The sequence below is a fragment of the Oncorhynchus mykiss genome, unplaced genomic scaffold (assembly GCF_013265735.2).
Source record: "Oncorhynchus mykiss isolate Arlee unplaced genomic scaffold, USDA_OmykA_1.1 un_scaffold_862, whole genome shotgun sequence".
NCBI classification, from domain to species: domain Eukaryota; kingdom Metazoa; phylum Chordata; class Actinopteri; order Salmoniformes; family Salmonidae; genus Oncorhynchus; species Oncorhynchus mykiss.
The window spans coordinates 17,501-42,712 of NW_023494309.1; the positions used below are offsets into that span (position 1 = coordinate 17,501).

Sequence of the window (25,212 nt, forward strand, 5' to 3'; positions counted from 1 at the left end):
AGTGGAAGAAATTGCATATACTGTAGCCATAATTTGTAGCACAGATTGTTGGATGAAATACAAACTAACCTTGCTTACTTATTTCAAAGCGAGGGCACATATTTCAGCCTTGTGGGAAAAAACGGACAAAGAGTTGAAATTCCACAAGGCAGTGACAAAAAGCTTACAGCACCTGGTATTCCCAGGCGGTCTCCCATCCAAGTACTAACCAGGCCCGACCCTGCTTAGCTTCCGAGATCGGACGAGATCAGGCGTACTCAGGCCGGTGTGGCCGTAAGCTAGAAACTATCTCTTGGTGCACTATGTAAAGTCAAAGTGAGCCTGATTACAGCTGTTGCATTTCCACCATTTAGATAAGCATCTTTGTGTCACTCAAAAGTGGAAGAAATTGCATATACTGTAGCCATAATTTGTAGCACAGATTGTTGGATGAAATACAAACTAACCTTGCTTACTTATTTCAAAGCGAGGGCACATATTTCAGCCTTGTGGGAAAAAACGGACAAAGAGTTGAAATTCCACAAGGCAGTGACAAAAAGCTTACAGCACCTGGTATTCCCAGGCGGTCTCCCATCCAAGTACTAACCAGGCCCGACCCTGCTTAGCTTCCGAGATCGGACGAGATCAGGCGTACTCAGGCCGGTGTGGCCGTAAGCAAAGGCAATCTCAAAAAGTGGATGAAATTGCATATACTGTAGCCATAATTTGTAGCACAGATTGTTGGATGAAATACAAACTAACCTTGCTTACTTATTTCAAAGCGAGGGCACATATTTCAGCCTTGTGGGAAAAACGGACAAAGAGTTGAAATTCCACAAGGCAGTGACAAAAAGCTTACAGCACCTGGTATTCCCAGGCGGTCTCCCATCCAAGTACTAACCAGGCCCGACCCTGCTTAGCTTCCGAGATCGGACGAGATCAGGCGTACTCAGGCCGGTGTGGCCGTAAGCGAAAGGCAATCTCAAAAAGTGGATGAAATTGCATATACTGTAGCCATAATTTGTAGCACAGATTGTTGGATGAAATACAAACTAACCTTGCTTACTTATTTCAAAGCGAGGGCACATATTTCAGCCTTGTGGGAAAAAACGGACAAAGAGTTGAAATTCCACAAGGCAGTGACAAAAAGCTTACAGCACCTGGTATTCCCAGGCGGTCTCCCATCCAAGTACTAACCAGCCCGACCCTGCTTAGCTTCCGAGATCGGACGAGATCAGGCGTACTCAGGCCGGTGTGGCCGTAAGCGAAAGGCAATCTCAAAAAGTGGATGAAATTGCATATACTGTAGCCATAATTTGTAGCACAGATTGTTGGATGAAATACAAACTAACCTTGCTTACTTATTTCAAAGCGAGGGCACATATTTCAGCCTTGTGGGAAAAAACGGACAAAGAGTTGAAATTCCACAAGGCAGTGACAAAAAGCTTACAGCACCTGGTATTCCCAGGCGGTCTCCCATCCAAGTACTAACCAGGCCCGACCCTGCTTAGCTTCCGAGATCGGACGAGATCAGGCGTACTCAGGCCGGTGTGGCCGTAAGCGAAAGGCAATCTCAAAAAGTGGATGAAATTGCATATACTGTAGCCATAATTTGTAGCACAGATTGTTGGATGAAATACAAACTAACCTTGCTTACTTATTTCAAAGCGAGGGCACATATTTCAGCCTTGTGGGAAAAACGGACAAAGAGTTGAAATTCCACAAGGCAGTGACAAAAAGCTTACAGCACCTGGTATTCCCAGGCGGTCTCCCATCCAAGTACTAACCAGGCCCGACCCTGCTTAGCTTCCGAGATCGGACGAGATCAGGCGTACTCAGGCCGGTGTGGCCGTAAGCAAAGGCAATCTCAAAAAGTGGATGAAATTGCATATACTGTAGCCATAATTTGTAGCACAGATTGTTGGATGAAATACAAACTAACCTTGCTTACTTATTTCAAAGCGAGGGCACATATTTCAGCCTTGTGGGAAAAAACGGACAAAGAGTTGAAATTCCACAAGGCAGTGACAAAAAGCTTACAGCACCTGGTATTCCCAGGCGGTCTCCCATCCAAGTACTAACCAGGCCCGACCCTGCTTAGCTTCCGAGATCGGACGAGATCAGGCGTACTCAGGCCGGTGTGGCCGTAAGCGAAAGGCAATCTCAAAAAGTGGATGAAATTGCATATACTGTAGCCATAATTTGTAGCACAGATTGTTGGATGAAATACAAACTAACCTTGCTTACTTATTTCAAAGCGAGGGCACATATTTCAGCCTTGTGGGAAAAAACGGACAAAGAGTTGAAATTCCACAAGGCAGTGACAAAAGCTTACAGCACCTGGTATTCCCAGGCGGTCTCCCATCCAAGTACTAACCAGGCCCGACCCTGCTTAGCTTCCGAGATCGGACGAGATCAGGCGTACTCAGGCCGGTGTGGCCGTAAGCGAAAGGCAATCTCAAAAAGTGGATGAAATTGCATATACTGTAGCCATAATTTGTAGCACAGATTGTTGGATGAAATACAAACTAACCTTGCTTACTTATTTCAAAGCGAGGGCACATATTTCAGCCTTGTGGGAAAAAACGGACAAAGAGTTGAAATTCCACAAGGCAGTGACAAAAAGCTTACAGCACCTGGTATTCCCAGGCGGTCTCCCATCCAAGTACTAACCAGGCCCGACCCTGCTTAGCTTCCGAGATCGGACGAGATCAGGCGTACTCAGGCCGGTGTGGCCGTAAGCGAAAGGCAATCTCAAAAAGTGGATGAAATTGCATATACTGTAGCCATAATTTGTAGCACAGATTGTTGGATGAAATACAAACTAACCTTGCTTACTTATTTCAAAGCGAGGGCACATATTTCAGCCTTGTGGGAAAAAACGGACAAAGAGTTGAAATTCCACAAGGCAGTGACAAAAAGCTTACAGCACCCTGGTATTCCCAGGCGGTCTCCCATCCAAGTACTAACCAGGCCCGACCCTGCTTAGCTTCCGAGATCGGACGAGATCAGGCGTACTCAGGCCGTGTGGCCGTAAGCGAAAGGCAATCTCAAAAGTGGATGAAATTGCATATACTGTAGCCATAATTTGTAGCACAGATTGTTGGATGAAATACAAACTAACCTTGCTTACTTATTTCAAAGCGAGGGCACATATTTCAGCCTTGTGGGAAAAAACGGACAAAGAGTTGAAATTCCACAAGGCAGTGACAAAAAGCTTACAGCACCTGGTATTCCCAGGCGGTCTCCCATCCAAGTACTAACCAGGCCCGACCCTGCTTAGCTTCCGAGATCGGACGAGATCAGGCGTACTCAGGCCGGTGTGGCCGTAAGCGAGAAACTATCTCTTGGTGCACTATGTAAAGTCAAAGTGAGCCTGATTAACAGCTGTTGCATTTCCACCATTTAGATAAGCATCTTTGTGTCACTCAAAAGTGGAAGAAATTGCATATACTGTAGCCATAATTTGTAGCACAGATTGTTGGATGAAATACAAACTAACCTTGCTTACTTATTTCAAAGCGAGGGCACATATTTCAGCCTTGTGGGAAAAAACGGACAAAGAGTTGAAATTCCACAAGGCAGTGACAAAAAGCTTACAGCACCTGGTATTCCCAGGCGGTCTCCCATCCAAGTACTAACCAGGCCCGACCCTGCTTAGCTTCCGAGATCGGACGAGATCAGGCGTACTCAGGCCGGTGTGGCCGTAAGCGAAAGGCAATCTCAAAAAGTGGATGAAATTGCATATACTGTAGCCATAATTTGTAGCACAGATTGTTGGATGAAATACAAACTAACCTTGCTTACTTATTTCAAAGCGAGGGCACATATTTCAGCCTTGTGGGAAAAAACGGACAAAGAGTTGAAATTCCACAAGGCAGTGACAAAAAGCTTACAGCACCTGGTATTCCCAGGCGGTCTCCCATCCAAGTACTAACCAGGCCCGACCCTGCTTAGCTTCCGAGATCGGACGAGATCAGGCGTACTCAGGCCGTGTGGCCGTAAGCGAAAGGCAATCTCAAAAGTGGATGAAATTGCATATACTGTAGCCATAATTTGTAGCACAGATTGTTGGATGAAATACAAACTAACCTTGCTTACTTATTTCAAAGCGAGGGCACATATTTCAGCCTTGTGGGAAAAAACGGACAAAGAGTTGAAATTCCACAAGGCAGTGACAAAAAGCTTACAGCACCTGGTATTCCCAGGCGGTCTCCCATCCAAGTACTAACCAGGCCCGACCCTGCTTAGCTTCCGAGATCGGACGAGATCAGGCGTACTCAGGCCGGTGTGGCCGTAAGCGAAAGGCAATCTCAAAAAGTGGATGAAATTGCATATACTGTAGCCATAATTTGTAGCACAGATTGTTGGATGAAATACAAACTAACCTTGCTTACTTATTTCAAAGCGAGGGCACATATTTCAGCCTTGTGGGAAAAAACGGACAAAGAGTTGAAATTCCACAAGGCAGTGACAAAAAGCTTACAGCACCTGGTATTCCCAGGCGGTCTCCCATCCAAGTACTAACCAGGCCCGACCCTGCTTAGCTTCCGAGATCGGACGAGATCAGGCGTACTCAGGCCGGTGTGGCCGTAAGCGAAAGGCATCTCAAAAAGTGGATGAAATTGCATATACTGTAGCCATAATTTGTAGCACAGATTGTTGGATGAAATACAAACTAACCTTGCTTACTTATTTCAAAGCGAGGGCACATATTTCAGCCTTGTGGGAAAAAACGGACAAAGAGTTGAAATTCCACAAGGCAGTGACAAAAAGCTTACAGCACCTGGTATTCCCAGGCGGTCTCCCATCCTCCAAGTACTAACCAGGCCCGACCCTGCTTAGCTTCCGAGATCGGACGAGATCAGGCGTACTCAGGCCGGTGTGGCCGTAAGCGAAAGGCAATCTCAAAGTGGATGAAATTGCATATACTGTAGCCATAATTTGTAGCACAGATTGTTGGATGAAATACAAACTAACCTTGCTTACTTATTTCAAAGCGAGGGCACATATTTCAGCCTTGTGGGAAAAAACGGACAAAGAGTTGAAATTCCACAAGGCAGTGACAAAAAGCTTACAGCACCTGGTATTCCCAGGCGGTCTCCCATCCAAGTACTAACCAGGCCCGACCCTGCTTAGCTTCCGAGATCGGACGAGATCAGGCGTACTCAGGCCGGTGTGGCCGTAAGCGAAAGGCAATCTCAAAAAGTGGATGAAATTGCATATACTGTAGCCATAATTTGTAGCACAGATTGTTGGATGAAATACAAACTAACCTTGCTTACTTATTTCAAAGCGAGGGCACATATTTCAGCCTTGTGGAAAAAACGGACAAAGAGTTGAAATTCCACAAGGCAGTGACAAAAAGCTTACAGCACCTGGTATTCCCAGGCGGTCTCCCATCCAAGTACTAACCAGGCCCGACCCTGCTTAGCTTCCGAGATCGGACGAGATCAGGCGTACTCAGGCCGGTGTGGCCGTAAGCGAAAGGCAATCTCAAAAAGTGGATGAAATTGCATATACTGTAGCCATAATTTGTAGCACAGATTGTTGGATGAAATACAAACTAACCTTGCTTACTTATTTCAAAGCGAGGGCACATATTTCAGCCTTGTGGGAAAAAACGGACAAAGAGTTGAAATTCCACAAGGCAGTGACAAAAAGCTTACAGCACCTGGTATTCCCAGGCGGTCTCCCATCCAAGTACTAACCAGGCCCGACCCTGCTTAGCTTCCGAGATCGGACGAGATCAGGCGTACTCAGGCCGGTGTGGCCGTAAGCGAAAGGCAATCTCAAAAAGTGGATGAAATTGCATATACTGTAGCCATAATTTGTAGCACAGATTGTTGGATGAAATACAAACTAACCTTGCTTACTTATTTCAAAGCGAGGGCACATATTTCAGCCTTGTGGGAAAAAACGGACAAAGAGTTGAAATTCCACAAGGCAGTGACAAAAAGCTTACAGCACCTGGTATTCCCAGGCGGTCTCCCATCCAAGTACTAACCAGGCCCGACCCTGCTTAGCTTCCGAGATCGGACGAGATCAGGCGTACTCAGGCCGGTGTGGCCGTAAGCGAAAGGCAATCTCAAAAAGTGGATGAAATTGCATATACTGTAGCCATAATTTGTAGCACAGATTGTTGGATGAAATACAAACTAACCTTGCTTACTTATTTCAAAGCGAGGGCACATATTTCAGCCTTGTGGGAAAAAACGGACAAAGAGTTGAAATTCCACAAGGCAGTGACAAAAAGCTTACAGCACCTGGTATTCCCAGGCGGTCTCCCATCCAAGTACTAACCAGGCCCGACCCTGCTTAGCTTCCGAGATCGGACGAGATCAGGCGTACTCAGGCCGGTGTGGCCGTAAGCGAAAGGCATCTCAAAAAGTGGATGAAATTGCATATACTGTAGCCATAATTTGTAGCACAGATTGTTGGATGAAATACAAACTAACCTTGCTTACTTATTTCAAAGCGAGGGCACATATTTCAGCCTTGTGGGAAAAAACGGACAAAGAGTTGAAATTCCACAAGGCAGTGACAAAAAGCTTACAGCACCTGGTATTCCCAGGCGGTCTCCCATCCAAGTACTAACCAGGCCCGACCCTGCTTAGCTTCCGAGATCGGACGAGATCAGGCGTACTCAGGCCGGTGTGGCCGTAAGCGAAAGGCAATCTCAAAAAGTGGATGAAATTGCATATACTGTAGCCATAATTTGTAGCACAGATTGTTGGATGAAATACAAACTAACCTTGCTTACTTATTTCAAAGCGAGGGCACATATTTCAGCCTTGTGGGAAAAAACGGACAAAGAGTTGAAATTCCACAAGGCAGTGACAAAAAGCTTACAGCACCTGGTATTCCCAGGCGGTCTCCCATCCAAGTACTAACCAGGCCCGACCCTGCTTAGCTTCCGAGATCGGACGAGATCAGGCGTACTCAGGCCGGTGTGGCCGTAAGCGAGAAACTATCTCTTGGTGCACTATGTAAAGTCAAAGTGAGCCTGATTAACAGCTGTTGCATTTCCACCATTTAGATAAGCATCTTTGTGTCACTCAAAAAGTGGAAGAAATTGCATATACTGTAGCCATAATTTGTAGCACAGATTGTTGGATGAAATACAAACTAACCTTGCTTACTTATTTCAAAGCGAGGGCACATATTTCAGCCTTGTGGGAAAAAACGGACAAAGAGTTGAAATTCCACAAGGCAGTGACAAAAAGCTTACAGCACCTGGTATTCCCAGGCGGTCTCCCATCCAAGTACTAACCAGGCCCGACCCTGCTTAGCTTCCGAGATCGGACGAGATCAGGCGTACTCAGGCCGGTGTGGCCGTAAGCGAAAGGCAATCTCAAAAAGTGGATGAAATTGCATATACTGTAGCCATAATTTGTAGCACAGATTGTTGGATGAAATACAAACTAACCTTGCTTACTTATTTCAAAGCGAGGGCACATATTTCAGCCTTGTGGGAAAAAACGGACAAAGAGTTGAAATTCCACAAGGCAGTGACAAAAAGCTTACAGCACCTGGTATTCCCAGGCGGTCTCCCATCCAAGTACTAACCAGGCCCGACCCTGCTTAGCTTCCGAGATCGGACGAGATCAGGCGTACTCAGGCCGGTGTGGCCGTAAGCGAAAGGCAATCTCAAAAAGTGGATGAAATTGCATATACTGTAGCCATAATTTGTAGCACAGATTGTTGGATGAAATACAAACTAACCTTGCTTACTTATTTCAAAGCGAGGGCACATATTTCAGCCTTGTGGGAAAAAACGGACAAAGAGTTGAAATTCCACAAGGCAGTGACAAAAAGCTTACAGCACCTGGTATTCCCAGGCGGTCTCCCATCCAAGTACTAACCAGGCCCGACCCTGCTTAGCTTCCGAGATCGGACGAGATCAGGCGTACTCAGGCCGGTGTGGCCGTAAGCGAAAGGCAATCTCAAAAAGTGGATGAAATTGCATATACTGTAGCCATAATTTGTAGCACAGATTGTTGGATGAAATACAAACTAACCTTGCTTACTTATTTCAAAGCGAGGGCACATATTTCAGCCTTGTGGGAAAAAACGGACAAAGAGTTGAAATTCCACAAGGCAGTGACAAAAAGCTTACAGCACCTGGTATTCCCAGGCGGTCTCCCATCCAAGTACTAACCAGGCCCGACCCTGCTTAGCTTCCGAGATCGGACGAGATCAGGCGTACTCAGGCCGGTGTGGCCGTAAGCGAGAAACTATCTCTTGGTGCACTATGTAAAGTCAAAGTGAGCCTGATTAACAGCTGTTGCATTTCCACCATTTAGATAAGCATCTTTGTGTCACTCAAAAAGTGGAAGAAATTGCATATACTGTAGCCATAATTTGTAGCACAGATTGTTGGATGAAATACAAACTAACCTTGCTTACTTATTTCAAAGCGAGGGCACATATTTCAGCCTTGTGGGAAAAACGGACAAAGAGTTGAAATTCCACAAGGCAGTGACAAAAGCTTACAGCACCTGGTATTCCCAGGCGGTCTCCCATCCAAGTACTAACCAGGCCCGACCCTGCTTAGCTTCCGAGATCGGACGAGATCAGGCGTACTCAGGCCGGTGTGGCCGTAAGCGAGAAACTATCTCTTGTGCACTATGTAAATCAAAGTGAGCTGATTAACAGCTTTGCATTTCCCCATTTAGATAAGCTCTTTGTGTCACTCAAAAAGTGGAAGAAATTGCATATACTGTAGCCATAATTTGTAGCACAGATTGTTGGATGAAATACAAACTAACCTTGCTTACTTATTTCAAAGCGAGGGCACATATTTCAGCCTTGTGGGAAAAAACGGACAAAGAGTTGAAATTCCACAAGGCAGTGACAAAAAGCTTACAGCACCTGGTATTCCCAGGCGGTCTCCCATCCAAGTACTAACCAGGCCCGACCCTGCTTAGCTTCCGAGATCGGACGAGATCAGGCGTACTCAGGCCGGTGTGGCCGTAAGCGAGAAACTATCTCTTGGTGCACTATGTAAAGTCAAAGTGAGCCTGATTAACAGCTGTTGCATTTCCACCATTTAGATAAGCATCTTTGTGTCACTCAAAAATGAAGAAATTGCATATACTGTAGCCATAATTTGTAGCACAGATTGTTGGATGAAATACAAACTAACCTTGCTTACTTATTTCAAAGCGAGGGCACATATTTCAGCCTTGTGGGAAAAAACGGACAAAGAGTTGAAATTCCACAAGGCAGTGACAAAAAGCTTACAGCACCTGGTATTCCCAGGCGGTCTCCCATCCAAGTACTAACCAGGCCCGACCCTGCTTAGCTTCCGAGATCGGACGAGATCAGGCGTACTCAGGCCGGTGTGGCCGTAAGCGAAAGGCAATCTCAAAAAGTGGATGAAATTGCATATACTGTAGCCATAATTTGTAGCACAGATTGTTGGATGAAATACAAACTAACCTTGCTTACTTATTTCAAAGCGAGGGCACATATTTCAGCCTTGTGGGAAAAAACGGACAAAGAGTTGAAATTCCACAAGGCAGTGACAAAAAGCTTACAGCACCTGGTATTCCCAGGCGGTCTCCCATCCAAGTACTAACCAGGCCCGACCCTGCTTAGCTTCCGAGATCGGACGAGATCAGGCGTACTCAGGCCGGTGTGGCCGTAAGCGAAAGGCAATCTCAAAAAGTGGATGAAATTGCATATACTGTAGCCATAATTTGTAGCACAGATTGTTGGATGAAATACAAACTAACCTTGCTTACTTATTTCAAAGCGAGGGCACATATTTCAGCCTTGTGGGAAAAAACGGACAAAGAGTTGAAATTCCACAAGGCAGTGACAAAAAGCTTACAGCACCTGGTATTCCCAGGCGGTCTCCCATCCAAGTACTAACCAGGCCCGACCCTGCTTAGCTTCCGAGATCGGACGAGATCAGGCGTACTCAGGCCGGTGTGGCCGTAAGCGAAAGGCAATCTCAAAAGTGGATGAAATTGCATATACTGTAGCCATAATTTGTAGCACAGATTGTTGGATGAAATACAAACTAACCTTGCTTACTTATTTCAAAGCGAGGGCACATATTTCAGCCTTGTGGGAAAAAACGGACAAAGAGTTGAAATTCCACAAGGCAGTGACAAAAAGCTTACAGCACCTGGTATTCCCAGGCGGTCTCCCATCCAAGTACTAACCAGGCCCGACCCTGCTTAGCTTCCGAGATCGGACGAGATCAGGCGTACTCAGGCCGGTGTGGCCGTAAGCGAAAGGCAATCTCAAAAAGTGGATGAAATTGCATATACTGTAGCCATAATTTGTAGCACAGATTGTTGGATGAAATACAAACTAACCTTGCTTACTTATTTCAAAGCGAGGGCACATATTTCAGCCTTGTGGGAAAAAACGGACAAAGAGTTGAAATTCCACAAGGCAGTGACAAAAAGCTTACAGCACCTGGTATTCCCAGGCGGTCTCCCATCCAAGTACTAACCAGGCCCGACCCTGCTTAGCTTCCGAGATCGGACGAGATCAGGCGTACTCAGGCCGGTGTGGCCGTAAGCGAAAGGCAATCTCAAAAAGTGGATGAAATTGCATATACTGTAGCCATAATTTGTAGCACAGATTGTTGGATGAAATACAAACTAACCTTGCTTACTTATTTCAAAGCGAGGGCACATATTTCAGCCTTGTGGGAAAAAACGGACAAAGAGTTGAAATTCCACAAGGCAGTGACAAAAAGCTTACAGCACCTGGTATTCCCAGGCGGTCTCCCATCCAAGTACTAACCAGGCCCGACCCTGCTTAGCTTCCGAGATCGGACGAGATCAGGCGTACTCAGGCCGGTGTGGCCGTAAGCGAAAGGCATCTCAAAAGTGGATGAAATTGCATATACTGTAGCCATAATTTGTAGCACAGATTGTTGGATGAAATACAAACTAACCTTGCTTACTTATTTCAAAGCGAGGGCACATATTTCAGCCTTGTGGGAAAAACGGACAAAGAGTTGAAATTCCACAAGGCAGTGACAAAAAGCTTACAGCACCTGGTATTCCCAGGCGGTCTCCCATCCAAGTACTAACCAGGCCCGACCCTGCTTAGCTTCCGAGATCGGACGAGATCAGGCGTACTCAGGCCGGTGTGGCCGTAAGCGAAAGGCAATCTCAAAAGTGGATGAAATTGCATATACTGTAGCCATAATTTGTAGCACAGATTGTTGGATGAAATACAAACTAACCTTGCTTACTTATTTCAAAGCGAGGGCACATATTTCAGCCTTGTGGGAAAAAACGGACAAAGAGTTGAAATTCCACAAGGCAGTGACAAAAAGCTTACAGCACCTGGTATTCCCAGGCGGTCTCCCATCCAAGTACTAACCAGGCCCGACCCTGCTTAGCTTCCGAGATCGGACGAGATCAGGCGTACTCAGGCCGGTGTGGCCGTAAGCGAAAGGCAATCTCAAAAGTGGATGAAATTGCATATACTGTAGCCATAATTTGTAGCACAGATTGTTGGATGAAATACAAACTAACCTTGCTTACTTATTTCAAAGCGAGGGCACATATTTCAGCCTTGTGGGAAAAAACGGACAAAGAGTTGAAATTCCACAAGGCAGTGACAAAAAGCTTACAGCACCTGGTATTCCCAGGCGGTCTCCCATCCAAGTACTAACCAGGCCCGACCCTGCTTAGCTTCCGAGATCGGACGAGATCAGGCGTACTCAGGCCGTGTGGCCGTAAGCGAGAAACTATCTCTTGGTGCACTATGTAAAGTCAAAGTGAGCCTGATTAACAGCTGTTGCATTTCCACCATTTAGATAAGCATCTTTGTGTCACTCAAAAAGTGGAAGAAATTGCATATACTGTAGCCATAATTTGTAGCACAGATTGTTGGATGAAATACAAACTAACCTTGCTTACTTATTTCAAAGCGAGGGCACATATTTCAGCCTTGTGGGAAAAAACGGACAAAGAGTTGAAATTCCACAAGGCAGTGACAAAAAGCTTACAGCACCTGGTATTCCCAGGCGGTCTCCCATCCAAGTACTAACCAGGCCCGACCCTGCTTAGCTTCCGAGATCGGACGAGATCAGGCGTACTCAGGCCGGTGTGGCCGTAAGCGAAAGGCAATCTCAAAAAGTGGATGAAATTGCATATACTGTAGCCATAATTTGTAGCACAGATTGTTGGATGAAATACAAACTAACCTTGCTTACTTATTTCAAAGCGAGGGCACATATTTCAGCCTTGTGGGAAAAAACGGACAAAGAGTTGAAATTCCACAAGGCAGTGACAAAAAGCTTACAGCACCTGGTATTCCCAGGCGGTCTCCCATCCAAGTACTAACCAGGCCCGACCCTGCTTAGCTTCCGAGATCGGACGAGATCAGGCGTACTCAGGCCGGTGTGGCCGTAAGCGAAAGGCATCTCAAAAAGTGATGAAATTGCATATACTGTAGCCATAATTTGTAGCACAGATTGTTGGATGAAATACAAACTAACCTTGCTTACTTATTTCAAAGCGAGGGCACATATTTCAGCCTTGTGGGAAAAAACGGACAAAGAGTTGAAATTCCACAAGGCAGTGACAAAAAGCTTACAGCACCTGGTATTCCCAGGCGGTCTCCCATCCAAGTACTAACCAGGCCCGACCCTGCTTAGCTTCCGAGATCGGACGAGATCAGGCGTACTCAGGCCGGTGTGGCCGTAAGCGAAAGGCAATCTCAAAAAGTGGATGAAATTGCATATACTGTAGCCATAATTTGTAGCACAGATTGTTGGATGAAATACAAACTAACCTTGCTTACTTATTTCAAAGCGAGGGCACATATTTCAGCCTTGTGGGAAAAAACGGACAAAGAGTTGAAATTCCACAAGGCAGTGACAAAAGCTTACAGCACCTGGTATTCCCAGGCGGTCTCCCATCCAAGTACTAACCAGGCCCGACCCTGCTTAGCTTCCGAGATCGGACGAGATCAGGCGTACTCAGGCCGGTGTGGCCGTAAGCGAAAGGCAATCTCAAAAAGTGGATGAAATTGCATATACTGTAGCCATAATTTGTAGCACAGATTGTTGGATGAAATACAAACTAACCTTGCTTACTTATTTCAAAGCGAGGGCACATATTTCAGCCTTGTGGGAAAAACGGACAAAGAGTTGAAATTCCACAAGGCAGTGACAAAAGCTTACAGCACCTGGTATTCCCAGGCGGTCTCCCATCCAAGTACTAACCAGGCCCGACCCTGCTTAGCTTCCGAGATCGGACGAGATCAGGCGTACTCAGGCCGGTGTGGCCGTAAGCGAGAAACTATCTCTTGGTGCACTATGTAAAGTCAAAGTGAGCCTGATTACAGCTGTTGCATTTCCACCATTTAGATAAGCATCTTTGTGTCACTCAAAAAGTGGAAGAATTGCATATACTGTAGCCATAATTTGTAGCACAGATTGTTGGATGAAATACAAACTAACCTTGCTTACTTATTTCAAAGCGAGGGCACATATTTCAGCCTTGTGGGAAAAAACGGACAAAGAGTTGAAATTCCACAAGGCAGTGACAAAAAGCTTACAGCACCTGGTATTCCCAGGCGGTCTCCCATCCAAGTACTAACCAGGCCCGACCCTGCTTAGCTTCCGAGATCGGACGAGATCAGGCGTACTCAGGCCGGTGTGGCCGTAAGCGAACTATCTCTTGGTGCCCTATGTAATTCAAAGTGACCTGATTAAGCTGTTGCATTTCCACCATTTAGATAAGCATCTTTGTGTCACTCAAAAGTGGAAGAAATTGCATATACTGTAGCCATAATTTGTAGCACAGATTGTTGGATGAAATACAAACTAACCTTGCTTACTTATTTCAAAGCGAGGGCACATATTTCAGCCTTGTGGGAAAAAACGGACAAAGAGTTGAAATTCCACAAGGCAGTGACAAAAAGCTTACAGCACCTGGTATTCCCAGGCGGTCTCCCATCCAAGTACTAACCAGGCCCGACCCTGCTTAGCTTCCGAGATCGGACGAGATCAGGCGTACTCAGGCCGGTGTGGCCGTAAGCGAAAGGCAATCTCAAAAAGTGGATGAAATTGCATATACTGTAGCCATAATTTGTAGCACAGATTGTTGGATGAAATACAAACTAACCTTGCTTACTTATTTCAAAGCGAGGGCACATATTTCAGCCTTGTGGGAAAAACGGACAAAGAGTTGAAATTCCACAAGGCAGTGACAAAAAGCTTACAGCACCTGGTATTCCCAGGCGGTCTCCCATCCAAGTACTAACCAGGCCCGACCCTGCTTAGCTTCCGAGATCGGACGAGATCAGGCGTACTCAGGCCGGTGTGGCCGTAAGCGAAAAACTATCTCTTGGTGCACCATGTAAGTCAAAGTGAGCCTGATTAACAGCTGTTGCATTTCCACCATTTAGATAAGCATCTTTGTGTCACTCAAAAAGTGGAAGAAATTGCATATACTGTAGCCATAATTTGTAGCACAGATTGTTGGATGAAATACAAACTAACCTTGCTTACTTATTTCAAAGCGAGGGCACATATTTCAGCCTTGTGGGAAAAAACGGACAAAGAGTTGAAATTCCACAAGGCAGTGACAAAAAGCTTACAGCACCTGGTATTCCCAGGCGGTCTCCCATCCAAGTACTAACCAGGCCCGACCCTGCTTAGCTTCCGAGATCGGACGAGATCAGGCGTACTCAGGCCGGTGTGGCCGTAAGGAGAAACTATCTCTTGGTGCACATGTAAAGTCAAAGTGAGCCTGATTAACAGCTGTTGCATTTCCAATTTAGATAAGCATCTTTGTGTCACTCAAAAAGTGGAAGAAATTGCATATACTGTAGCCATAATTTGTAGCACAGATTGTTGGATGAAATACAAACTAACCTTGCTTACTTATTTCAAAGCGAGGGCACATATTTCAGCCTTGTGGGAAAAAACGGACAAAGAGTTGAAATTCCACAAGGCAGTGACAAAAAGCTTACAGCACCTGGTATTCCCAGGCGGTCTCCCATCCAAGTACTAACCAGGCCCGACCCTGCTTAGCTTCCGAGATCGGACGAGATCAGGCGTACTCAGGCCGGTGTGGCCGTAAGCGAAAGGCAATCTCAAAAAGTGGATGAAATTGCATATACTGTAGCCATAATTTGTAGCACAGATTGTTGGATGAAATACAAACTAACCTTGCTTACTTATTTCAAAGCGAGGGCACATATTTCAGCCTTGTGGGAAAAAACGGACAAAGAGTTGAAATTCCACAAGGCAGTGACAAAAAGCTTACAGCACCTGGTATTCCCAGGCGGTCTCCCATCCAAGTACTAACCAGGCCCGACCCTGCTTAGCTTCCGAGATCGGACGAGATCAGGCGTACTCAGGCCGGTGTGGCCGTAAGCGAAAGGCAATCTCAAAAAGTGGATGAAATTGCATATACTGTAGCCATAATTTGTAGCACAGATTGTTGGATGAAATACAAACTAACCTTGCTTACTTATTTCAAAGCGAGGGCACATATTTCAGCCTTGTGGGAAAAAACGGACAAAGAGTTGAAATTCCACAAGGCAGTGACAAAAAGCTTACAGCACCTGGTATTCCCAGGCGGTCTCCCATCCAAGTACTAACCAGGCCCGACCCTGCTTAGCTTCCGAGATCGGACGAGATCAGGCGTACTCAGGCGGTGTGGCCGTAAGCGAGAACTATCTCTTGGTGCACCATGTAAAGTCAAAGAGCCTGATTAACAGCTGTTGCATTTACATTTAGATAAGCATCTTTGTGTCACTCAAAAAGTGGAAGAAATTGCATATACTGTAGCCATAATTTGTAGCACAGATTGTTGGATGAAATACAAACTAACCTTGCTTACTTATTTCAAAGCGAGGGCATATTTCAGCCTTGTGGGAAAAAACGGACAAAGAGTTGAAATTCCACAAGGCAGTGACAAAAAGCTTACAGCACCTGGTATTCCCAGGCGGTCTCCCATCCAAGTACTAACCAGGCCGACCCTGCTTAGCTTCCGAGATCGGACGAGATCAGGCGTACTCAGGCCGGTGTGGCCGTAACGAGAACTATCTCTTGGTGCACTATGTAAGTCAAAGTGAGCCTGATTAACAGCTGTTGCATTTCCACCATTTAGATAAGCATCTTTGTGTCACTCAAAAGTGGAAGAAATTGCATATACTGTAGCCATAATTTGTAGCACAGATTGTTGGATGAAATACAAACTAACCTTGCTTACTTATTTCAAAGCGAGGGCACATATTTCAGCCTTGTGGGAAAAAACGGACAAAGAGTTGAAATTCCACAAGGCAGTGACAAAAAGCTTACAGCACCTGGTATTCCCAGGCGGTCTCCCATCCAAGTACTAACCAGGCCCGACCCTGCTTAGCTTCCGAGATCGGACGAGATCAGGCGTACTCAGGCCGGTGTGGCCGTAAGCGAAAGGCAATCTCAAAAAGTGGATGAAATTGCATATACTGTAGCCATAATTTGTAGCACAGATTGTTGGATGAAATACAAACTAACCTTGCTTACTTATTTCAAAGCGAGGGCACATATTTCAGCCTTGTGGGAAAAAACGGACAAAGAGTTGAAATTCCACAAGGCAGTGACAAAAAGCTTACAGCACCTGGTATTCCCAGGCGGTCTCCCATCCAAGTACTAACCAGGCCCGACCCTGCTTAGCTTCCGAGATCGGACGAGATCAGGCGTACTCAGGCCGGTGTGGCCGTAAGCGAAAGGCAATCTCAAAAAGTGGATGAAATTGCATATACTGTAGCCATAATTTGTAGCACAGATTGTTGGATGAAATACAAACTAACCTTGCTTACTTATTTCAAAGCGAGGGCACATATTTCAGCCTTGTGGGAAAAAACGGACAAAGAGTTGAAATTCCACAAGGCAGTGACAAAAAGCTTACAGCACCTGGTATTCCCAGGCGGTCTCCCATCCAAGTACTAACCAGGCCCGACCCTGCTTAGCTTCCGAGATCGGACGAGATCAGGCGTACTCAGGCCGGTGTGGCCGTAAGCGAAAGGCAATCTCAAAAAGTGGATGAAATTGCATATACTGTAGCCATAATTTGTAGCACAGATTGTTGGATGAAATACAAACTAACCTTGCTTACTTATTTCAAAGCGAGGGCACATATTTCAGCCTTGTGGGAAAAACGGACAAAGAGTTGAAATTCCACAAGGCAGTGACAAAAAGCTTACAGCACCTGGTATTCCCAGGCGGTCTCCCATCCAAGTACTAACCAGGCCCGACCCTGCTTAGCTTCCGAGATCGGACGAGATCAGGCGTACTCAGGCCGGTGTGGCCGTAAGCGAAAGGCAATCTCAAAAAGTGGATGAAATTGCATATACTGTAGCCATAATTTGTAGCACAGATTGTTGGATGAAATACAAACTAACCTTGCTTACTTATTTCAAAGCGAGGGCACATATTTCAGCCTTGTGGGAAAAAACGGACAAAGAGTTGAAATTCCACAAGGCAGTGACAAAAAGCTTACAGCACCTGGTATTCCCAGGCGGTCTCCCATCCAAGTACTAACCAGGCCCGACCCTGCTTAGCTTCCGAGATCGGACGAGATCAGGCGTACTCAGGCCGGTGTGGCCGTAAGCGAAAGGCAATCTCAAAAGTGGATGAAATTGCATATACTGTAGCCATAATTTGTAGCACAGATTGTTGGATGAAATACAAACTAACCTTGCTTACTTATTTCAAAGCGAGGGCACATATTTCAGCCTTGTGGGAAAAAACGGACAAAGAGTTGAAATTCCACAAGGCAGTGACAAAAAGCTTACAGCACCTGGTATTCCCAGGCGGTCTCCCATCCAAGTACTAACCAGGCCCGACCCTGCTTAGCTTCCGAGATCGGACGAGATCAGGCGTACTCAGGCCGGTGTGGCCGTAAGCGAAAGGCAATCTCAAAAAGTGGATGAAATTGCATATACTGTAGCCATAATTTGTAGCACAGATTGTTGGATGAAATACAAACTAACCTTGCTTACTTATTTCAAAGCGAGGGCACATATTTCAGCCTTGTGGAAAAAAACGGACAAAGAGTTGAAATTCCACAAGGCAGTGACAAAAGCTTACAGCACCTGGTATTCCCAGGCGGTCTCCCATCCAAGTACTAACCAGGCCCGACCCTGCTTAGCTTCCGAGATCGGACGAGATCAGGCGTACTCAGGCCGGTGTGGCCGTAAGCGAAAGGCAATCTCAAAAAGTGGATGAAATTGCATATACTGTAGCCATAATTTGTAGCACAGATTGTTGGATGAAATACAAACTAACCTTGCTTACTTATTTCAAAGCGAGGGCACATATTTCAGCCTTGTGGGAAAAAACGGACAAAGAGTTGAAATTCCACAAGGCAGTGACAAAAAGCTTACAGCACCTGGTATTCCCAGGCGGTCTCCCATCCAAGTACTAACCAGGCCCGACCCTGCTTAGCTTCCGAGATCGGACGAGATCAGGCGTACTCAGGCCGGTGTGGCCGTAAGCGAAAGGCAATCTCAAAAAGTGGATGAAATTGCATATACTGTAGCCATAATTTGTAGCACAGATTGTTGGATGAAATACAAACTAACCTTGCTTACTTATTTCAAAGCGAGGGCACATATTTCAGCCTTGTGGGAAAAAACGGACAAAGAGTTGAAATTCCACAAGGCAGTGACAAAAAGCTTACAGCACCTGGTATTCCCAGGCGGTCTCCCATCCAAGTACTAACCAGGCCCGACCCTGCTTAGCTTCCGAGATCGGACGAGATCAGGCGTACTCAGGCCGGTGTGGCCGTAAGCGAAAGGCAATCTCAAAAAGTGGATGAAATTGCATATACTGTAGCCATAATTTGTAGCACAGATTGTTGGATGAAATACAAACTAACCTTGCTTACTTATTTCAAAGCGAGGGCACATATTTCAGCCTTGTGGGAAAAAACGGACAAAGAGTTGAAATTCCACAAGGCAGTGACAAAAAGCTTACAGCACCTGGTATTCCCAGGCGGTCTCCCATCCAAGTACTAACCAGGCCCGACCCTGCTTAGCTTCCGAGATCGGACGAGATCAGGCGTACTCAGGCCGGTGTGGCCGTAAGCGAAAGGCAATCTCAAAAAGTGGATGAAATTGCATATACTGTAGCCATAATTTGTAGCACAGATTGTTGGATGAAATACAAACTAACCTTGCTTACTTATTTCAAAGCGAGGGCACATATTTCAGCCTTGTGGGAAAAAACGGACAAAGAGTTGAAATTCCACAAGGCAGTGACAAAAAGCTTACAGCACCTGGTATTCCCAGGCGGTCTCCCATCCAAGTACTAACCAGGCCCGACCCTGCTTAGCTTCCGAGATCGGACGAGATCAGCGTACTCAGGCCGGTGTGGCCGTAAGCGAAAGGCAATCTCAAAAAGTGGATGAAATTGCATATACTGTAGCCATAATTTGTAGCACAGATTGTTGGATGAAATACAAACTAACCTTGCTTACTTATTTCAAAGCGAGGGCACATATTTCAGCCTTGTGGGAAAAAACGGACAAAGAGTTGAAATTCCACAAGGCAGTGACAAAAAGCTTACAGCACCTGGTATTCCCAGGCGGTCTCCCATCCAAGTACTAACCAGGCCCGACCCTGCTTAGCTTCCGAGATCGGACGAGATCAGGCGTACTCAGGCCGGTGTGGCCGTAAGCGAAAGGCAATCTCAAAAGTGGATGAAATTGCATATACTGTAGCCATAATTTGTAGCACAGATTGTTGGATGAAATACAAACTAACCTTGCTTACTTATTTCAAAGCGAGGGCACATATTTCAGCCTTGTGGGAAAAAACGGACAAAGAGTTGAAATTCCACAAGGCAGTGACAAAAAGCTTACAGCACCTGGTATTCCCAGGCGGTCTCCCATCCAAGTACTAACCAGGCCCGACCCTGCTTAGCTTCCGAGATCGGACGAGATCAGGCGTACTCAGGCCGGTGTGGCCGTAAGCGAAAGGCAATCTCAAAAAGTGGATGAAATTGCATATACTGTAGCCATAATTTGTAGCACAGATTGTTGGATGAAATACAAACTAACCTTGCTTACTTATTTCAAAGCGAGGGCACATATTTCAGCCTTGTGGGAAAAAACGGACAAAGAGTTGAAATTCCACAAGGCAGTGACAAAAAGCTTACAGCACCTGGTATTCCCAGGCGGTCTCCCATCCAAGTACTAACCAGGCCCGACCCTGCTTAGCTTCCGAGATCGGACGAGATCAGGCGTACTCAGGCCGGTGTGGCCGTAAGCGAAAGGCAATCTCAAAAGTGGATGAAATTGCATATACTGTAGCCATAATTTGTAGCACAGATTGTTGGATGAAATACAAACTAACCTTGCTTACTTATTTCAAAGCGAGGGCACATATTTCAGCCTTGTGGGAAAAAACGGACAAAGAGTTGAAATTCCACAAGGCAGTGACAAAAAGCTTACAGCACCTGGTATTCCCAGGCGGTCTCCCATCCAAGTACTAACCAGGCCCGACCCTGCTTAGCTTCCGAGATCGGACGAGATCAGGCGTACTCAGGCCGGTGTGGCCGTAAGCGAAAGGCAATCTCAAAAAGTGGATGAAATTGCATATACTGTAGCCATAATTTGTAGCACAGATTGTTGGATGAAATACAAACTAACCTTGCTTACTTATTTCAAAGCGAGGGCACATATTTCAGCCTTGTGGGAAAAACGGACAAAGAGTTGAAATTCCACAAGGCAGTGACAAAAAGCTTACAGCACCTGGTATTCCCAGGCGGTCTCCCCATCCAAGTACTAACCAGGCCCGACCCTGCTTAGCTTCCGAGATCGGACGAGATCAGGCGTACTCAGGCCGGTGTGGCCGTAAGCGAAGGCAATCTCAAAAAGTGGATGAAATTGCATATACTGTAGCCATAATTTGTAGCACAGATTGTTGGATGAAATACAACTAACCTTGCTTACTTATTTCAAAGCGAGGGCACATATTTCAGCCTTGTGGGAAAAAACGGACAAAGAGTTGAAATTCCACAAGGCAGTGACAAAAAGCTTACAGCACCTGGTATTCCCAGGCGGTCTCCCATCCAAGTACTAACCAGGCCCGACCCTGCTTAGCTTCCGAGATCGGACGAGATCAGGCGTACTCAGGCCGGTGTGGCCGTAAGCGAAAGGCAATCTCAAAAAGTGATGAAATTGCATATACTGTAGCCATAATTTGTAGCACAGATTGTTGGATGAAATACAAACTAACCTTGCTTACTTATTTCAAAGCGAGGGCACATATTTCAGCCTTGTGGGAAAAAACGGACAAAGAGTTGAAATTCCACAAGGCAGTGACAAAAAGCTTACAGCACCTGGTATTCCCAGGCGGTCTCCCATCCAAGTACTAACCAGGCCCGACCCTGCTTAGCTTCCGAGATCGGACGAGATCAGGCGTACTCAGCCGGTGTGGCCGTAAGCGAAGGCAATCTCAAAAAGTGGATGAAATTGCATATACTGTAGCCATAATTTGTAGCACAGATTGTTGGATGAAATACAAACTAACCTTGCTTACTTATTTCAAAGCGAGGGCACATATTTCAGCCTTGTGGGAAAAAACGGACAAAGAGTTGAAATTCCACAAGGCAGTGACAAAAAGCTTACAGCACCTGGTATTCCCAGGCGGTCTCCCATCCAAGTACTAACCAGGCCCGACCCTGCTTAGCTTCCGAGATCGGACGAGATCAGGCGTACTCAGGCCGGTGTGGCCGTAAGCGAAAGGCAATCTCAAAAGTGGATGAAATTGCATATACTGTAGCCATAATTTGTAGCACAGATTGTTGGATGAAATACAAACTAACCTTGCTTACTTATTTCAAAGCGAGGGCACATATTTCAGCCTTGTGGGAAAAAACGGACAAAGAGTTGAAATTCCACAAGGCAGTGACAAAAAGCTTACAGCACCTGGTATTCCCAGGCGGTCTCCCATCCAAGTACTAACCAGGCCCGACCCTGCTTAGCTTCCGAGATCGGACGAGATCAGGCGTACTCAGGCCGGTGTGGCCGTAAGCGAAAGGCAATCTCAAAAAGTGGATGAAATTGCATATACTGTAGCCATAATTTGTAGCACAGATTGTTGGATGAAATACAAACTAACCTTGCTTACTTATTTCAAAGCGAGGGCACATATTTCAGCCTTGTGGGAAAAAACGGACAAAGAGTTGAAATTCCACAAGGCAGTGACAAAAAGCTTACAGCACCTGGTATTCCCAGGCGGTCTCCCATCCAAGTACTAACCAGGCCCGACCCTGCTTAGCTTCCGAGATCGGACGAGATCAGGCGTACTCAGGCCGGTGTGGCCGTAAGCGAACAGGCAATCTCAAAAGTGGATGAAATTGCATATACTGTAGCCATAATTTGTAGCACAGATTGTTGGATGAAATACAAACTAACCTTGCTTACTTATTTCAAAGCGAGGGCACATATTTCAGCCTTGTGGGAAAAAACGGACAAAGAGTTGAAATTCCACAAGGCAGTGACAAAAAGCTTACAGCACCTGGTATTCCCAGGCGGTCTCCCATCCAAGTACTAACCAGGCCCGACCCTGCTTAGCTTCCGAGATCGGACGAGATCAGGCGTACTCAGGCCGGTGTGGCCGTAAGCGAAAGGCAATCTCAAAAAGTGGATGAAATTGCATATACTGTAGCCATAATTTGTAGCACAGATTGTTGGATGAAATACAAACTAACCTTGCTTACTTATTTCAAAGCGAGGGCACATATTTCAGCCTTGTGGGAAAAAACGGACAAAGAGTTGAAATTCCACAAGGCAGTGACAAAAAGCTTACAGCACCTGGTATTCCCAGGCGGTCTCCCATCCAAGTACTAACCAGGCCCGACCCTGCTTAGCTTCCGAGATCGGACGAGATCAGGCGTACTCAGGCCGGTGTGGCCGTAAGCGAGAAACTATCTCTTGGTGCACTATGTAAAGTCAAAGTGAGCCTGATTACAGCTGTTGCATTTCCCCATTTAGATAAGCATCTTTGTGTCACTCAAAGTGGAAGAAATTGCATATACTGTAGCCATAATTTGTAGCACAGATTGTTGGATGAAATACAAACTAACCTCCTTGCTTACTTATTTCAAAGCGAGGGCACATATTTCAGCCTTGTGGGAAAAAACGGACAAAGAGTTGAAATTCCACAAGGCAGTGACAAAAAGCTTACAGCACCTGGTATTCCCAGGCGGTCTCCCATCCAAGTACTAACCAGGCCCGACCCTGCTTAGCTTCCGAGATCGGACGAGATCAGGCGTACTCAGGCCGGTGTGGCCGTAAGCGAAAGGCAATCTCAAAAAGTGGATGAAATTGCATATACTGTAGCCATAATTTGTAGCACAGATTGTTGGATGAAATACAAACTAACCTTGCTTACTTATTTCAAAGCGAGGGCACATATTTCAGCCTTGTGGGAAAAAACGGACAAAGAGTTGAAATTCCACAAGGCAGTGACAAAAAGCTTACAGCACCTGGTATTCCCAGGCGGTCTCCCATCCAAGTACTAACCAGGCCCGACCCTGCTTAGCTTCCGAGATCGGACGAGATCAGGCGTACTCAGGCCGGTGTGGCCGTAAGCGAAAGGCAATCTCAAAATGGATGAAATTGCATATACTGTAGCCATAATTTGTAGCACAGATTGTTGGATGAAATACAAACTAACTAACTTGCTTACTTATTTCAAAGCGAGGGCACATATTTCAGCCTTGTGGGAAAAAACGGACAAAGAGTTGAAATTCCACAAGGCAGTGACAAAAAGCTTACAGCACCTGGTATTCCCAGGCGGTCTCCCATCCAAGTACTAACCAGGCCCGACCCTGCTTAGCTTCCGAGATCGGACGAGATCAGGCGTACTCAGGCCGGTGTGGCCGTAAGCGAAAGGCAATCTCAAAAAGTGGATGAAATTGCATATACTGTAGCCATAATTTGTAGCACAGATTGTTGGATGAAATACAAACTAACCTTGCTTACTTATTTCAAAGCGAGGGCACATATTTCAGCCTTGTGGGAAAAAACGGACAAAGAGTTGAAATTCCACAAGGCAGTGACAAAAGCTTACAGCACCTGGTATTCCCAGGCGGTCTCCCATCCAAGTACTAACCAGGCCCGACCCTGCTTAGCTTCCGAGATCGGACGAGATCAGGCGTACTCAGGCCGGTGTGGCCGTAAGCGAGAAACTATCTCTTGGTGCACTATGTAAAGTCAAAGTGAGCCTGATTAACAGCTGTTGCATTTCCACCATTTAGATAAGCATCTTTGTGTCACTCAAAAAGTGGAAGAAATTGCATATACTGTAGCCATAATTTGTAGCACAGATTGTTGGATGAAATACAAACTAACCTTGCTTACTTATTTCAAAGCGAGGGCACATATTTCAGCCTTGTGGGAAAAAACGGACAAAGAGTTGAAATTCCACAAGGCAGTGACAAAAAGCTTACAGCACCTGGTATTCCCAGGCGGTCTCCCATCCAAGTACTAACCAGGCCCGACCCTGCTTAGCTTCCGAGATCGGACGAGATCAGGCGTACTCAGGCCGGTGTGGCCGTAAGCGAAAGGCAATCTCAAAAAGTGGATGAAATTGCATATACTGTAGCCATAATTTGTAGCACAGATTGTTGGATGAAATACAAACTAACCTTGCTTACTTATTTCAAAGCGAGGGCACATATTTCAGCCTTGTGGGAAAAAACGGACAAAGAGTTGAAATTCCACAAGGCAGTGACAAAAAGCTTACAGCACCTGGTATTCCCAGGCGGTCTCCCATCCAAGTACTAACCAGGCCCGACCCTGCTTAGCTTCCGAGATCGGACGAGATCAGGCGTACTCAGGCCGGTGTGGCCGTAAGCGAGAAACTATCTCTTGGTGCACCATGTAAAGTCAAAGTGAGCCTGATTAACAGCTTGTTTTGCATTTCCAAAACCATTTAGATAGCTCTTTGTGTCACTCAAAAAGTGGAAGAAATTGCATATACTGTAGCCATAATTTGTAGCACAGATTGTTGGATGAAATACAAACTAACCTTGCTTACTTATTTCAAAGCGAGGCACATATTTCAGCCTTGTGGGAAAAAACGGACAAAGAGTTGAAATTCCACAAGGCAGTGACAAAAGCTTACAGCACCTGGTATTCCCAGGCGGTCTCCCATCCAAGTACTAACCAGGCCCGACCCTGCTTAGCTTCCGAATCGGACGAGATCAGTCTACTCAGGCCGTGTGGCCGTAAGCGAAAG

At 45.9% G+C, this 25,212-nt stretch overlaps 74 non-coding genes and 7 pseudogenes across 74 annotated transcripts; all 81 read right to left on the bottom strand.

Annotated features, from left to right (window-relative positions):
- Nucleotides 1–160: 160 nt before the first annotated feature.
- Nucleotides 161–279, bottom strand: LOC118963754. Its single transcript, XR_005050910.1, has one exon. It is a non-coding gene; the product is annotated as a 5S ribosomal RNA (ribosomal RNA).
- Nucleotides 280–537: 258 nt separating this feature from the next.
- Nucleotides 538–656, bottom strand: LOC118963755. Its single transcript, XR_005050911.1, has one exon. It is a non-coding gene; the product is annotated as a 5S ribosomal RNA (ribosomal RNA).
- A 175-nt stretch (nucleotides 657–831) lies between these two features.
- Nucleotides 832–950, bottom strand: LOC118963756. The gene has a single exon (XR_005050912.1). It is a non-coding gene; the product is annotated as a 5S ribosomal RNA (ribosomal RNA).
- Nucleotides 951–1,127: 177 nt separating this feature from the next.
- Nucleotides 1,128–1,245, bottom strand: LOC118963709. Its single transcript, XR_005050882.1, has one exon. It is a non-coding gene; the product is annotated as a 5S ribosomal RNA (ribosomal RNA).
- A 177-nt stretch (nucleotides 1,246–1,422) lies between these two features.
- On the bottom strand, nucleotides 1,423–1,541 carry LOC118963757. Its single transcript, XR_005050913.1, has one exon. It is a non-coding gene; the product is annotated as a 5S ribosomal RNA (ribosomal RNA).
- Nucleotides 1,542–1,717: 176 nt separating this feature from the next.
- On the bottom strand, nucleotides 1,718–1,836 carry LOC118963758. Its single transcript, XR_005050914.1, has one exon. It is a non-coding gene; the product is annotated as a 5S ribosomal RNA (ribosomal RNA).
- A 176-nt stretch (nucleotides 1,837–2,012) lies between these two features.
- On the bottom strand, nucleotides 2,013–2,131 carry LOC118963759. The gene has a single exon (XR_005050915.1). It is a non-coding gene; the product is annotated as a 5S ribosomal RNA (ribosomal RNA).
- Nucleotides 2,132–2,307: 176 nt separating this feature from the next.
- On the bottom strand, nucleotides 2,308–2,426 carry LOC118963760. Its single transcript, XR_005050916.1, has one exon. It is a non-coding gene; the product is annotated as a 5S ribosomal RNA (ribosomal RNA).
- Nucleotides 2,427–2,603: 177 nt separating this feature from the next.
- LOC118963761 lies at nucleotides 2,604–2,722 on the bottom strand. Its single transcript, XR_005050917.1, has one exon. It is a non-coding gene; the product is annotated as a 5S ribosomal RNA (ribosomal RNA).
- Nucleotides 2,723–2,899: 177 nt separating this feature from the next.
- On the bottom strand, nucleotides 2,900–3,018 carry LOC118963723 (annotated as a pseudogene).
- A 176-nt stretch (nucleotides 3,019–3,194) lies between these two features.
- Nucleotides 3,195–3,313, bottom strand: LOC118963762. The gene has a single exon (XR_005050918.1). It is a non-coding gene; the product is annotated as a 5S ribosomal RNA (ribosomal RNA).
- Nucleotides 3,314–3,572: 259 nt separating this feature from the next.
- On the bottom strand, nucleotides 3,573–3,691 carry LOC118963763. The gene has a single exon (XR_005050919.1). It is a non-coding gene; the product is annotated as a 5S ribosomal RNA (ribosomal RNA).
- A 177-nt stretch (nucleotides 3,692–3,868) lies between these two features.
- LOC118963717 lies at nucleotides 3,869–3,986 on the bottom strand (annotated as a pseudogene).
- A 176-nt stretch (nucleotides 3,987–4,162) lies between these two features.
- Nucleotides 4,163–4,281, bottom strand: LOC118963765. The gene has a single exon (XR_005050921.1). It is a non-coding gene; the product is annotated as a 5S ribosomal RNA (ribosomal RNA).
- A 177-nt stretch (nucleotides 4,282–4,458) lies between these two features.
- On the bottom strand, nucleotides 4,459–4,577 carry LOC118963766. The gene has a single exon (XR_005050922.1). It is a non-coding gene; the product is annotated as a 5S ribosomal RNA (ribosomal RNA).
- Nucleotides 4,578–4,753: 176 nt separating this feature from the next.
- LOC118963719 lies at nucleotides 4,754–4,875 on the bottom strand (annotated as a pseudogene).
- Nucleotides 4,876–5,050: 175 nt separating this feature from the next.
- On the bottom strand, nucleotides 5,051–5,169 carry LOC118963767. Its single transcript, XR_005050923.1, has one exon. It is a non-coding gene; the product is annotated as a 5S ribosomal RNA (ribosomal RNA).
- A 176-nt stretch (nucleotides 5,170–5,345) lies between these two features.
- Nucleotides 5,346–5,464, bottom strand: LOC118963768. Its single transcript, XR_005050924.1, has one exon. It is a non-coding gene; the product is annotated as a 5S ribosomal RNA (ribosomal RNA).
- Nucleotides 5,465–5,641: 177 nt separating this feature from the next.
- Nucleotides 5,642–5,760, bottom strand: LOC118963769. Its single transcript, XR_005050925.1, has one exon. It is a non-coding gene; the product is annotated as a 5S ribosomal RNA (ribosomal RNA).
- A 177-nt stretch (nucleotides 5,761–5,937) lies between these two features.
- On the bottom strand, nucleotides 5,938–6,056 carry LOC118963637. Its single transcript, XR_005050810.1, has one exon. It is a non-coding gene; the product is annotated as a 5S ribosomal RNA (ribosomal RNA).
- Nucleotides 6,057–6,233: 177 nt separating this feature from the next.
- LOC118963638 lies at nucleotides 6,234–6,352 on the bottom strand. Its single transcript, XR_005050811.1, has one exon. It is a non-coding gene; the product is annotated as a 5S ribosomal RNA (ribosomal RNA).
- A 176-nt stretch (nucleotides 6,353–6,528) lies between these two features.
- On the bottom strand, nucleotides 6,529–6,647 carry LOC118963639. The gene has a single exon (XR_005050812.1). It is a non-coding gene; the product is annotated as a 5S ribosomal RNA (ribosomal RNA).
- Nucleotides 6,648–6,824: 177 nt separating this feature from the next.
- Nucleotides 6,825–6,943, bottom strand: LOC118963640. The gene has a single exon (XR_005050813.1). It is a non-coding gene; the product is annotated as a 5S ribosomal RNA (ribosomal RNA).
- A 260-nt stretch (nucleotides 6,944–7,203) lies between these two features.
- Nucleotides 7,204–7,322, bottom strand: LOC118963641. The gene has a single exon (XR_005050814.1). It is a non-coding gene; the product is annotated as a 5S ribosomal RNA (ribosomal RNA).
- A 177-nt stretch (nucleotides 7,323–7,499) lies between these two features.
- LOC118963643 lies at nucleotides 7,500–7,618 on the bottom strand. Its single transcript, XR_005050816.1, has one exon. It is a non-coding gene; the product is annotated as a 5S ribosomal RNA (ribosomal RNA).
- A 177-nt stretch (nucleotides 7,619–7,795) lies between these two features.
- Nucleotides 7,796–7,914, bottom strand: LOC118963644. The gene has a single exon (XR_005050817.1). It is a non-coding gene; the product is annotated as a 5S ribosomal RNA (ribosomal RNA).
- Nucleotides 7,915–8,091: 177 nt separating this feature from the next.
- On the bottom strand, nucleotides 8,092–8,210 carry LOC118963645. Its single transcript, XR_005050818.1, has one exon. It is a non-coding gene; the product is annotated as a 5S ribosomal RNA (ribosomal RNA).
- A 258-nt stretch (nucleotides 8,211–8,468) lies between these two features.
- LOC118963646 lies at nucleotides 8,469–8,587 on the bottom strand. Its single transcript, XR_005050819.1, has one exon. It is a non-coding gene; the product is annotated as a 5S ribosomal RNA (ribosomal RNA).
- Nucleotides 8,588–8,841: 254 nt separating this feature from the next.
- Nucleotides 8,842–8,960, bottom strand: LOC118963647. Its single transcript, XR_005050820.1, has one exon. It is a non-coding gene; the product is annotated as a 5S ribosomal RNA (ribosomal RNA).
- Nucleotides 8,961–9,218: 258 nt separating this feature from the next.
- LOC118963648 lies at nucleotides 9,219–9,337 on the bottom strand. The gene has a single exon (XR_005050821.1). It is a non-coding gene; the product is annotated as a 5S ribosomal RNA (ribosomal RNA).
- Nucleotides 9,338–9,514: 177 nt separating this feature from the next.
- Nucleotides 9,515–9,633, bottom strand: LOC118963649. The gene has a single exon (XR_005050822.1). It is a non-coding gene; the product is annotated as a 5S ribosomal RNA (ribosomal RNA).
- A 177-nt stretch (nucleotides 9,634–9,810) lies between these two features.
- On the bottom strand, nucleotides 9,811–9,929 carry LOC118963650. Its single transcript, XR_005050823.1, has one exon. It is a non-coding gene; the product is annotated as a 5S ribosomal RNA (ribosomal RNA).
- A 176-nt stretch (nucleotides 9,930–10,105) lies between these two features.
- LOC118963651 lies at nucleotides 10,106–10,224 on the bottom strand. Its single transcript, XR_005050824.1, has one exon. It is a non-coding gene; the product is annotated as a 5S ribosomal RNA (ribosomal RNA).
- Nucleotides 10,225–10,401: 177 nt separating this feature from the next.
- On the bottom strand, nucleotides 10,402–10,520 carry LOC118963652. Its single transcript, XR_005050825.1, has one exon. It is a non-coding gene; the product is annotated as a 5S ribosomal RNA (ribosomal RNA).
- Nucleotides 10,521–10,697: 177 nt separating this feature from the next.
- LOC118963654 lies at nucleotides 10,698–10,816 on the bottom strand. Its single transcript, XR_005050827.1, has one exon. It is a non-coding gene; the product is annotated as a 5S ribosomal RNA (ribosomal RNA).
- Nucleotides 10,817–10,990: 174 nt separating this feature from the next.
- Nucleotides 10,991–11,109, bottom strand: LOC118963655. The gene has a single exon (XR_005050828.1). It is a non-coding gene; the product is annotated as a 5S ribosomal RNA (ribosomal RNA).
- A 176-nt stretch (nucleotides 11,110–11,285) lies between these two features.
- Nucleotides 11,286–11,404, bottom strand: LOC118963656. Its single transcript, XR_005050829.1, has one exon. It is a non-coding gene; the product is annotated as a 5S ribosomal RNA (ribosomal RNA).
- A 176-nt stretch (nucleotides 11,405–11,580) lies between these two features.
- LOC118963718 lies at nucleotides 11,581–11,698 on the bottom strand (annotated as a pseudogene).
- A 260-nt stretch (nucleotides 11,699–11,958) lies between these two features.
- Nucleotides 11,959–12,077, bottom strand: LOC118963657. The gene has a single exon (XR_005050830.1). It is a non-coding gene; the product is annotated as a 5S ribosomal RNA (ribosomal RNA).
- Nucleotides 12,078–12,254: 177 nt separating this feature from the next.
- On the bottom strand, nucleotides 12,255–12,373 carry LOC118963658. Its single transcript, XR_005050831.1, has one exon. It is a non-coding gene; the product is annotated as a 5S ribosomal RNA (ribosomal RNA).
- Nucleotides 12,374–12,548: 175 nt separating this feature from the next.
- Nucleotides 12,549–12,667, bottom strand: LOC118963659. Its single transcript, XR_005050832.1, has one exon. It is a non-coding gene; the product is annotated as a 5S ribosomal RNA (ribosomal RNA).
- Nucleotides 12,668–12,843: 176 nt separating this feature from the next.
- On the bottom strand, nucleotides 12,844–12,962 carry LOC118963660. Its single transcript, XR_005050833.1, has one exon. It is a non-coding gene; the product is annotated as a 5S ribosomal RNA (ribosomal RNA).
- A 175-nt stretch (nucleotides 12,963–13,137) lies between these two features.
- On the bottom strand, nucleotides 13,138–13,256 carry LOC118963661. Its single transcript, XR_005050834.1, has one exon. It is a non-coding gene; the product is annotated as a 5S ribosomal RNA (ribosomal RNA).
- A 258-nt stretch (nucleotides 13,257–13,514) lies between these two features.
- LOC118963662 lies at nucleotides 13,515–13,633 on the bottom strand. Its single transcript, XR_005050835.1, has one exon. It is a non-coding gene; the product is annotated as a 5S ribosomal RNA (ribosomal RNA).
- A 252-nt stretch (nucleotides 13,634–13,885) lies between these two features.
- LOC118963663 lies at nucleotides 13,886–14,004 on the bottom strand. The gene has a single exon (XR_005050836.1). It is a non-coding gene; the product is annotated as a 5S ribosomal RNA (ribosomal RNA).
- A 176-nt stretch (nucleotides 14,005–14,180) lies between these two features.
- Nucleotides 14,181–14,299, bottom strand: LOC118963665. Its single transcript, XR_005050838.1, has one exon. It is a non-coding gene; the product is annotated as a 5S ribosomal RNA (ribosomal RNA).
- A 259-nt stretch (nucleotides 14,300–14,558) lies between these two features.
- LOC118963696 lies at nucleotides 14,559–14,677 on the bottom strand. The gene has a single exon (XR_005050869.1). It is a non-coding gene; the product is annotated as a 5S ribosomal RNA (ribosomal RNA).
- Nucleotides 14,678–14,933: 256 nt separating this feature from the next.
- Nucleotides 14,934–15,052, bottom strand: LOC118963666. Its single transcript, XR_005050839.1, has one exon. It is a non-coding gene; the product is annotated as a 5S ribosomal RNA (ribosomal RNA).
- A 177-nt stretch (nucleotides 15,053–15,229) lies between these two features.
- On the bottom strand, nucleotides 15,230–15,348 carry LOC118963667. The gene has a single exon (XR_005050840.1). It is a non-coding gene; the product is annotated as a 5S ribosomal RNA (ribosomal RNA).
- Nucleotides 15,349–15,525: 177 nt separating this feature from the next.
- Nucleotides 15,526–15,643, bottom strand: LOC118963698. Its single transcript, XR_005050871.1, has one exon. It is a non-coding gene; the product is annotated as a 5S ribosomal RNA (ribosomal RNA).
- Nucleotides 15,644–15,895: 252 nt separating this feature from the next.
- On the bottom strand, nucleotides 15,896–16,013 carry LOC118963727 (annotated as a pseudogene).
- Nucleotides 16,014–16,269: 256 nt separating this feature from the next.
- Nucleotides 16,270–16,388, bottom strand: LOC118963668. Its single transcript, XR_005050841.1, has one exon. It is a non-coding gene; the product is annotated as a 5S ribosomal RNA (ribosomal RNA).
- A 177-nt stretch (nucleotides 16,389–16,565) lies between these two features.
- LOC118963669 lies at nucleotides 16,566–16,684 on the bottom strand. The gene has a single exon (XR_005050842.1). It is a non-coding gene; the product is annotated as a 5S ribosomal RNA (ribosomal RNA).
- A 177-nt stretch (nucleotides 16,685–16,861) lies between these two features.
- On the bottom strand, nucleotides 16,862–16,980 carry LOC118963670. The gene has a single exon (XR_005050843.1). It is a non-coding gene; the product is annotated as a 5S ribosomal RNA (ribosomal RNA).
- Nucleotides 16,981–17,156: 176 nt separating this feature from the next.
- Nucleotides 17,157–17,275, bottom strand: LOC118963671. The gene has a single exon (XR_005050844.1). It is a non-coding gene; the product is annotated as a 5S ribosomal RNA (ribosomal RNA).
- Nucleotides 17,276–17,452: 177 nt separating this feature from the next.
- Nucleotides 17,453–17,571, bottom strand: LOC118963672. Its single transcript, XR_005050845.1, has one exon. It is a non-coding gene; the product is annotated as a 5S ribosomal RNA (ribosomal RNA).
- A 176-nt stretch (nucleotides 17,572–17,747) lies between these two features.
- Nucleotides 17,748–17,866, bottom strand: LOC118963673. The gene has a single exon (XR_005050846.1). It is a non-coding gene; the product is annotated as a 5S ribosomal RNA (ribosomal RNA).
- Nucleotides 17,867–18,042: 176 nt separating this feature from the next.
- LOC118963674 lies at nucleotides 18,043–18,161 on the bottom strand. The gene has a single exon (XR_005050847.1). It is a non-coding gene; the product is annotated as a 5S ribosomal RNA (ribosomal RNA).
- A 177-nt stretch (nucleotides 18,162–18,338) lies between these two features.
- LOC118963676 lies at nucleotides 18,339–18,457 on the bottom strand. Its single transcript, XR_005050849.1, has one exon. It is a non-coding gene; the product is annotated as a 5S ribosomal RNA (ribosomal RNA).
- A 177-nt stretch (nucleotides 18,458–18,634) lies between these two features.
- LOC118963677 lies at nucleotides 18,635–18,753 on the bottom strand. The gene has a single exon (XR_005050850.1). It is a non-coding gene; the product is annotated as a 5S ribosomal RNA (ribosomal RNA).
- Nucleotides 18,754–18,930: 177 nt separating this feature from the next.
- LOC118963678 lies at nucleotides 18,931–19,049 on the bottom strand. The gene has a single exon (XR_005050851.1). It is a non-coding gene; the product is annotated as a 5S ribosomal RNA (ribosomal RNA).
- Nucleotides 19,050–19,226: 177 nt separating this feature from the next.
- LOC118963704 lies at nucleotides 19,227–19,344 on the bottom strand. Its single transcript, XR_005050877.1, has one exon. It is a non-coding gene; the product is annotated as a 5S ribosomal RNA (ribosomal RNA).
- A 177-nt stretch (nucleotides 19,345–19,521) lies between these two features.
- LOC118963679 lies at nucleotides 19,522–19,640 on the bottom strand. Its single transcript, XR_005050852.1, has one exon. It is a non-coding gene; the product is annotated as a 5S ribosomal RNA (ribosomal RNA).
- Nucleotides 19,641–19,816: 176 nt separating this feature from the next.
- Nucleotides 19,817–19,935, bottom strand: LOC118963680. Its single transcript, XR_005050853.1, has one exon. It is a non-coding gene; the product is annotated as a 5S ribosomal RNA (ribosomal RNA).
- A 177-nt stretch (nucleotides 19,936–20,112) lies between these two features.
- LOC118963681 lies at nucleotides 20,113–20,231 on the bottom strand. Its single transcript, XR_005050854.1, has one exon. It is a non-coding gene; the product is annotated as a 5S ribosomal RNA (ribosomal RNA).
- A 176-nt stretch (nucleotides 20,232–20,407) lies between these two features.
- On the bottom strand, nucleotides 20,408–20,526 carry LOC118963682. The gene has a single exon (XR_005050855.1). It is a non-coding gene; the product is annotated as a 5S ribosomal RNA (ribosomal RNA).
- A 176-nt stretch (nucleotides 20,527–20,702) lies between these two features.
- On the bottom strand, nucleotides 20,703–20,822 carry LOC118963703. The gene has a single exon (XR_005050876.1). It is a non-coding gene; the product is annotated as a 5S ribosomal RNA (ribosomal RNA).
- Nucleotides 20,823–20,997: 175 nt separating this feature from the next.
- LOC118963683 lies at nucleotides 20,998–21,116 on the bottom strand. Its single transcript, XR_005050856.1, has one exon. It is a non-coding gene; the product is annotated as a 5S ribosomal RNA (ribosomal RNA).
- Nucleotides 21,117–21,292: 176 nt separating this feature from the next.
- On the bottom strand, nucleotides 21,293–21,410 carry LOC118963711 (annotated as a pseudogene).
- Nucleotides 21,411–21,586: 176 nt separating this feature from the next.
- Nucleotides 21,587–21,705, bottom strand: LOC118963684. Its single transcript, XR_005050857.1, has one exon. It is a non-coding gene; the product is annotated as a 5S ribosomal RNA (ribosomal RNA).
- Nucleotides 21,706–21,881: 176 nt separating this feature from the next.
- LOC118963685 lies at nucleotides 21,882–22,000 on the bottom strand. Its single transcript, XR_005050858.1, has one exon. It is a non-coding gene; the product is annotated as a 5S ribosomal RNA (ribosomal RNA).
- A 177-nt stretch (nucleotides 22,001–22,177) lies between these two features.
- On the bottom strand, nucleotides 22,178–22,296 carry LOC118963687. The gene has a single exon (XR_005050860.1). It is a non-coding gene; the product is annotated as a 5S ribosomal RNA (ribosomal RNA).
- Nucleotides 22,297–22,473: 177 nt separating this feature from the next.
- Nucleotides 22,474–22,592, bottom strand: LOC118963688. The gene has a single exon (XR_005050861.1). It is a non-coding gene; the product is annotated as a 5S ribosomal RNA (ribosomal RNA).
- Nucleotides 22,593–22,769: 177 nt separating this feature from the next.
- LOC118963689 lies at nucleotides 22,770–22,888 on the bottom strand. The gene has a single exon (XR_005050862.1). It is a non-coding gene; the product is annotated as a 5S ribosomal RNA (ribosomal RNA).
- Nucleotides 22,889–23,147: 259 nt separating this feature from the next.
- On the bottom strand, nucleotides 23,148–23,266 carry LOC118963690. Its single transcript, XR_005050863.1, has one exon. It is a non-coding gene; the product is annotated as a 5S ribosomal RNA (ribosomal RNA).
- Nucleotides 23,267–23,443: 177 nt separating this feature from the next.
- LOC118963691 lies at nucleotides 23,444–23,562 on the bottom strand. Its single transcript, XR_005050864.1, has one exon. It is a non-coding gene; the product is annotated as a 5S ribosomal RNA (ribosomal RNA).
- A 178-nt stretch (nucleotides 23,563–23,740) lies between these two features.
- On the bottom strand, nucleotides 23,741–23,859 carry LOC118963692. The gene has a single exon (XR_005050865.1). It is a non-coding gene; the product is annotated as a 5S ribosomal RNA (ribosomal RNA).
- Nucleotides 23,860–24,035: 176 nt separating this feature from the next.
- Nucleotides 24,036–24,154, bottom strand: LOC118963693. The gene has a single exon (XR_005050866.1). It is a non-coding gene; the product is annotated as a 5S ribosomal RNA (ribosomal RNA).
- Nucleotides 24,155–24,414: 260 nt separating this feature from the next.
- LOC118963694 lies at nucleotides 24,415–24,533 on the bottom strand. Its single transcript, XR_005050867.1, has one exon. It is a non-coding gene; the product is annotated as a 5S ribosomal RNA (ribosomal RNA).
- Nucleotides 24,534–24,710: 177 nt separating this feature from the next.
- Nucleotides 24,711–24,829, bottom strand: LOC118963695. Its single transcript, XR_005050868.1, has one exon. It is a non-coding gene; the product is annotated as a 5S ribosomal RNA (ribosomal RNA).
- Nucleotides 24,830–25,091: 262 nt separating this feature from the next.
- LOC118963728 lies at nucleotides 25,092–25,207 on the bottom strand (annotated as a pseudogene).
- Between the last annotated feature and the right edge of the window lie 5 nt (nucleotides 25,208–25,212).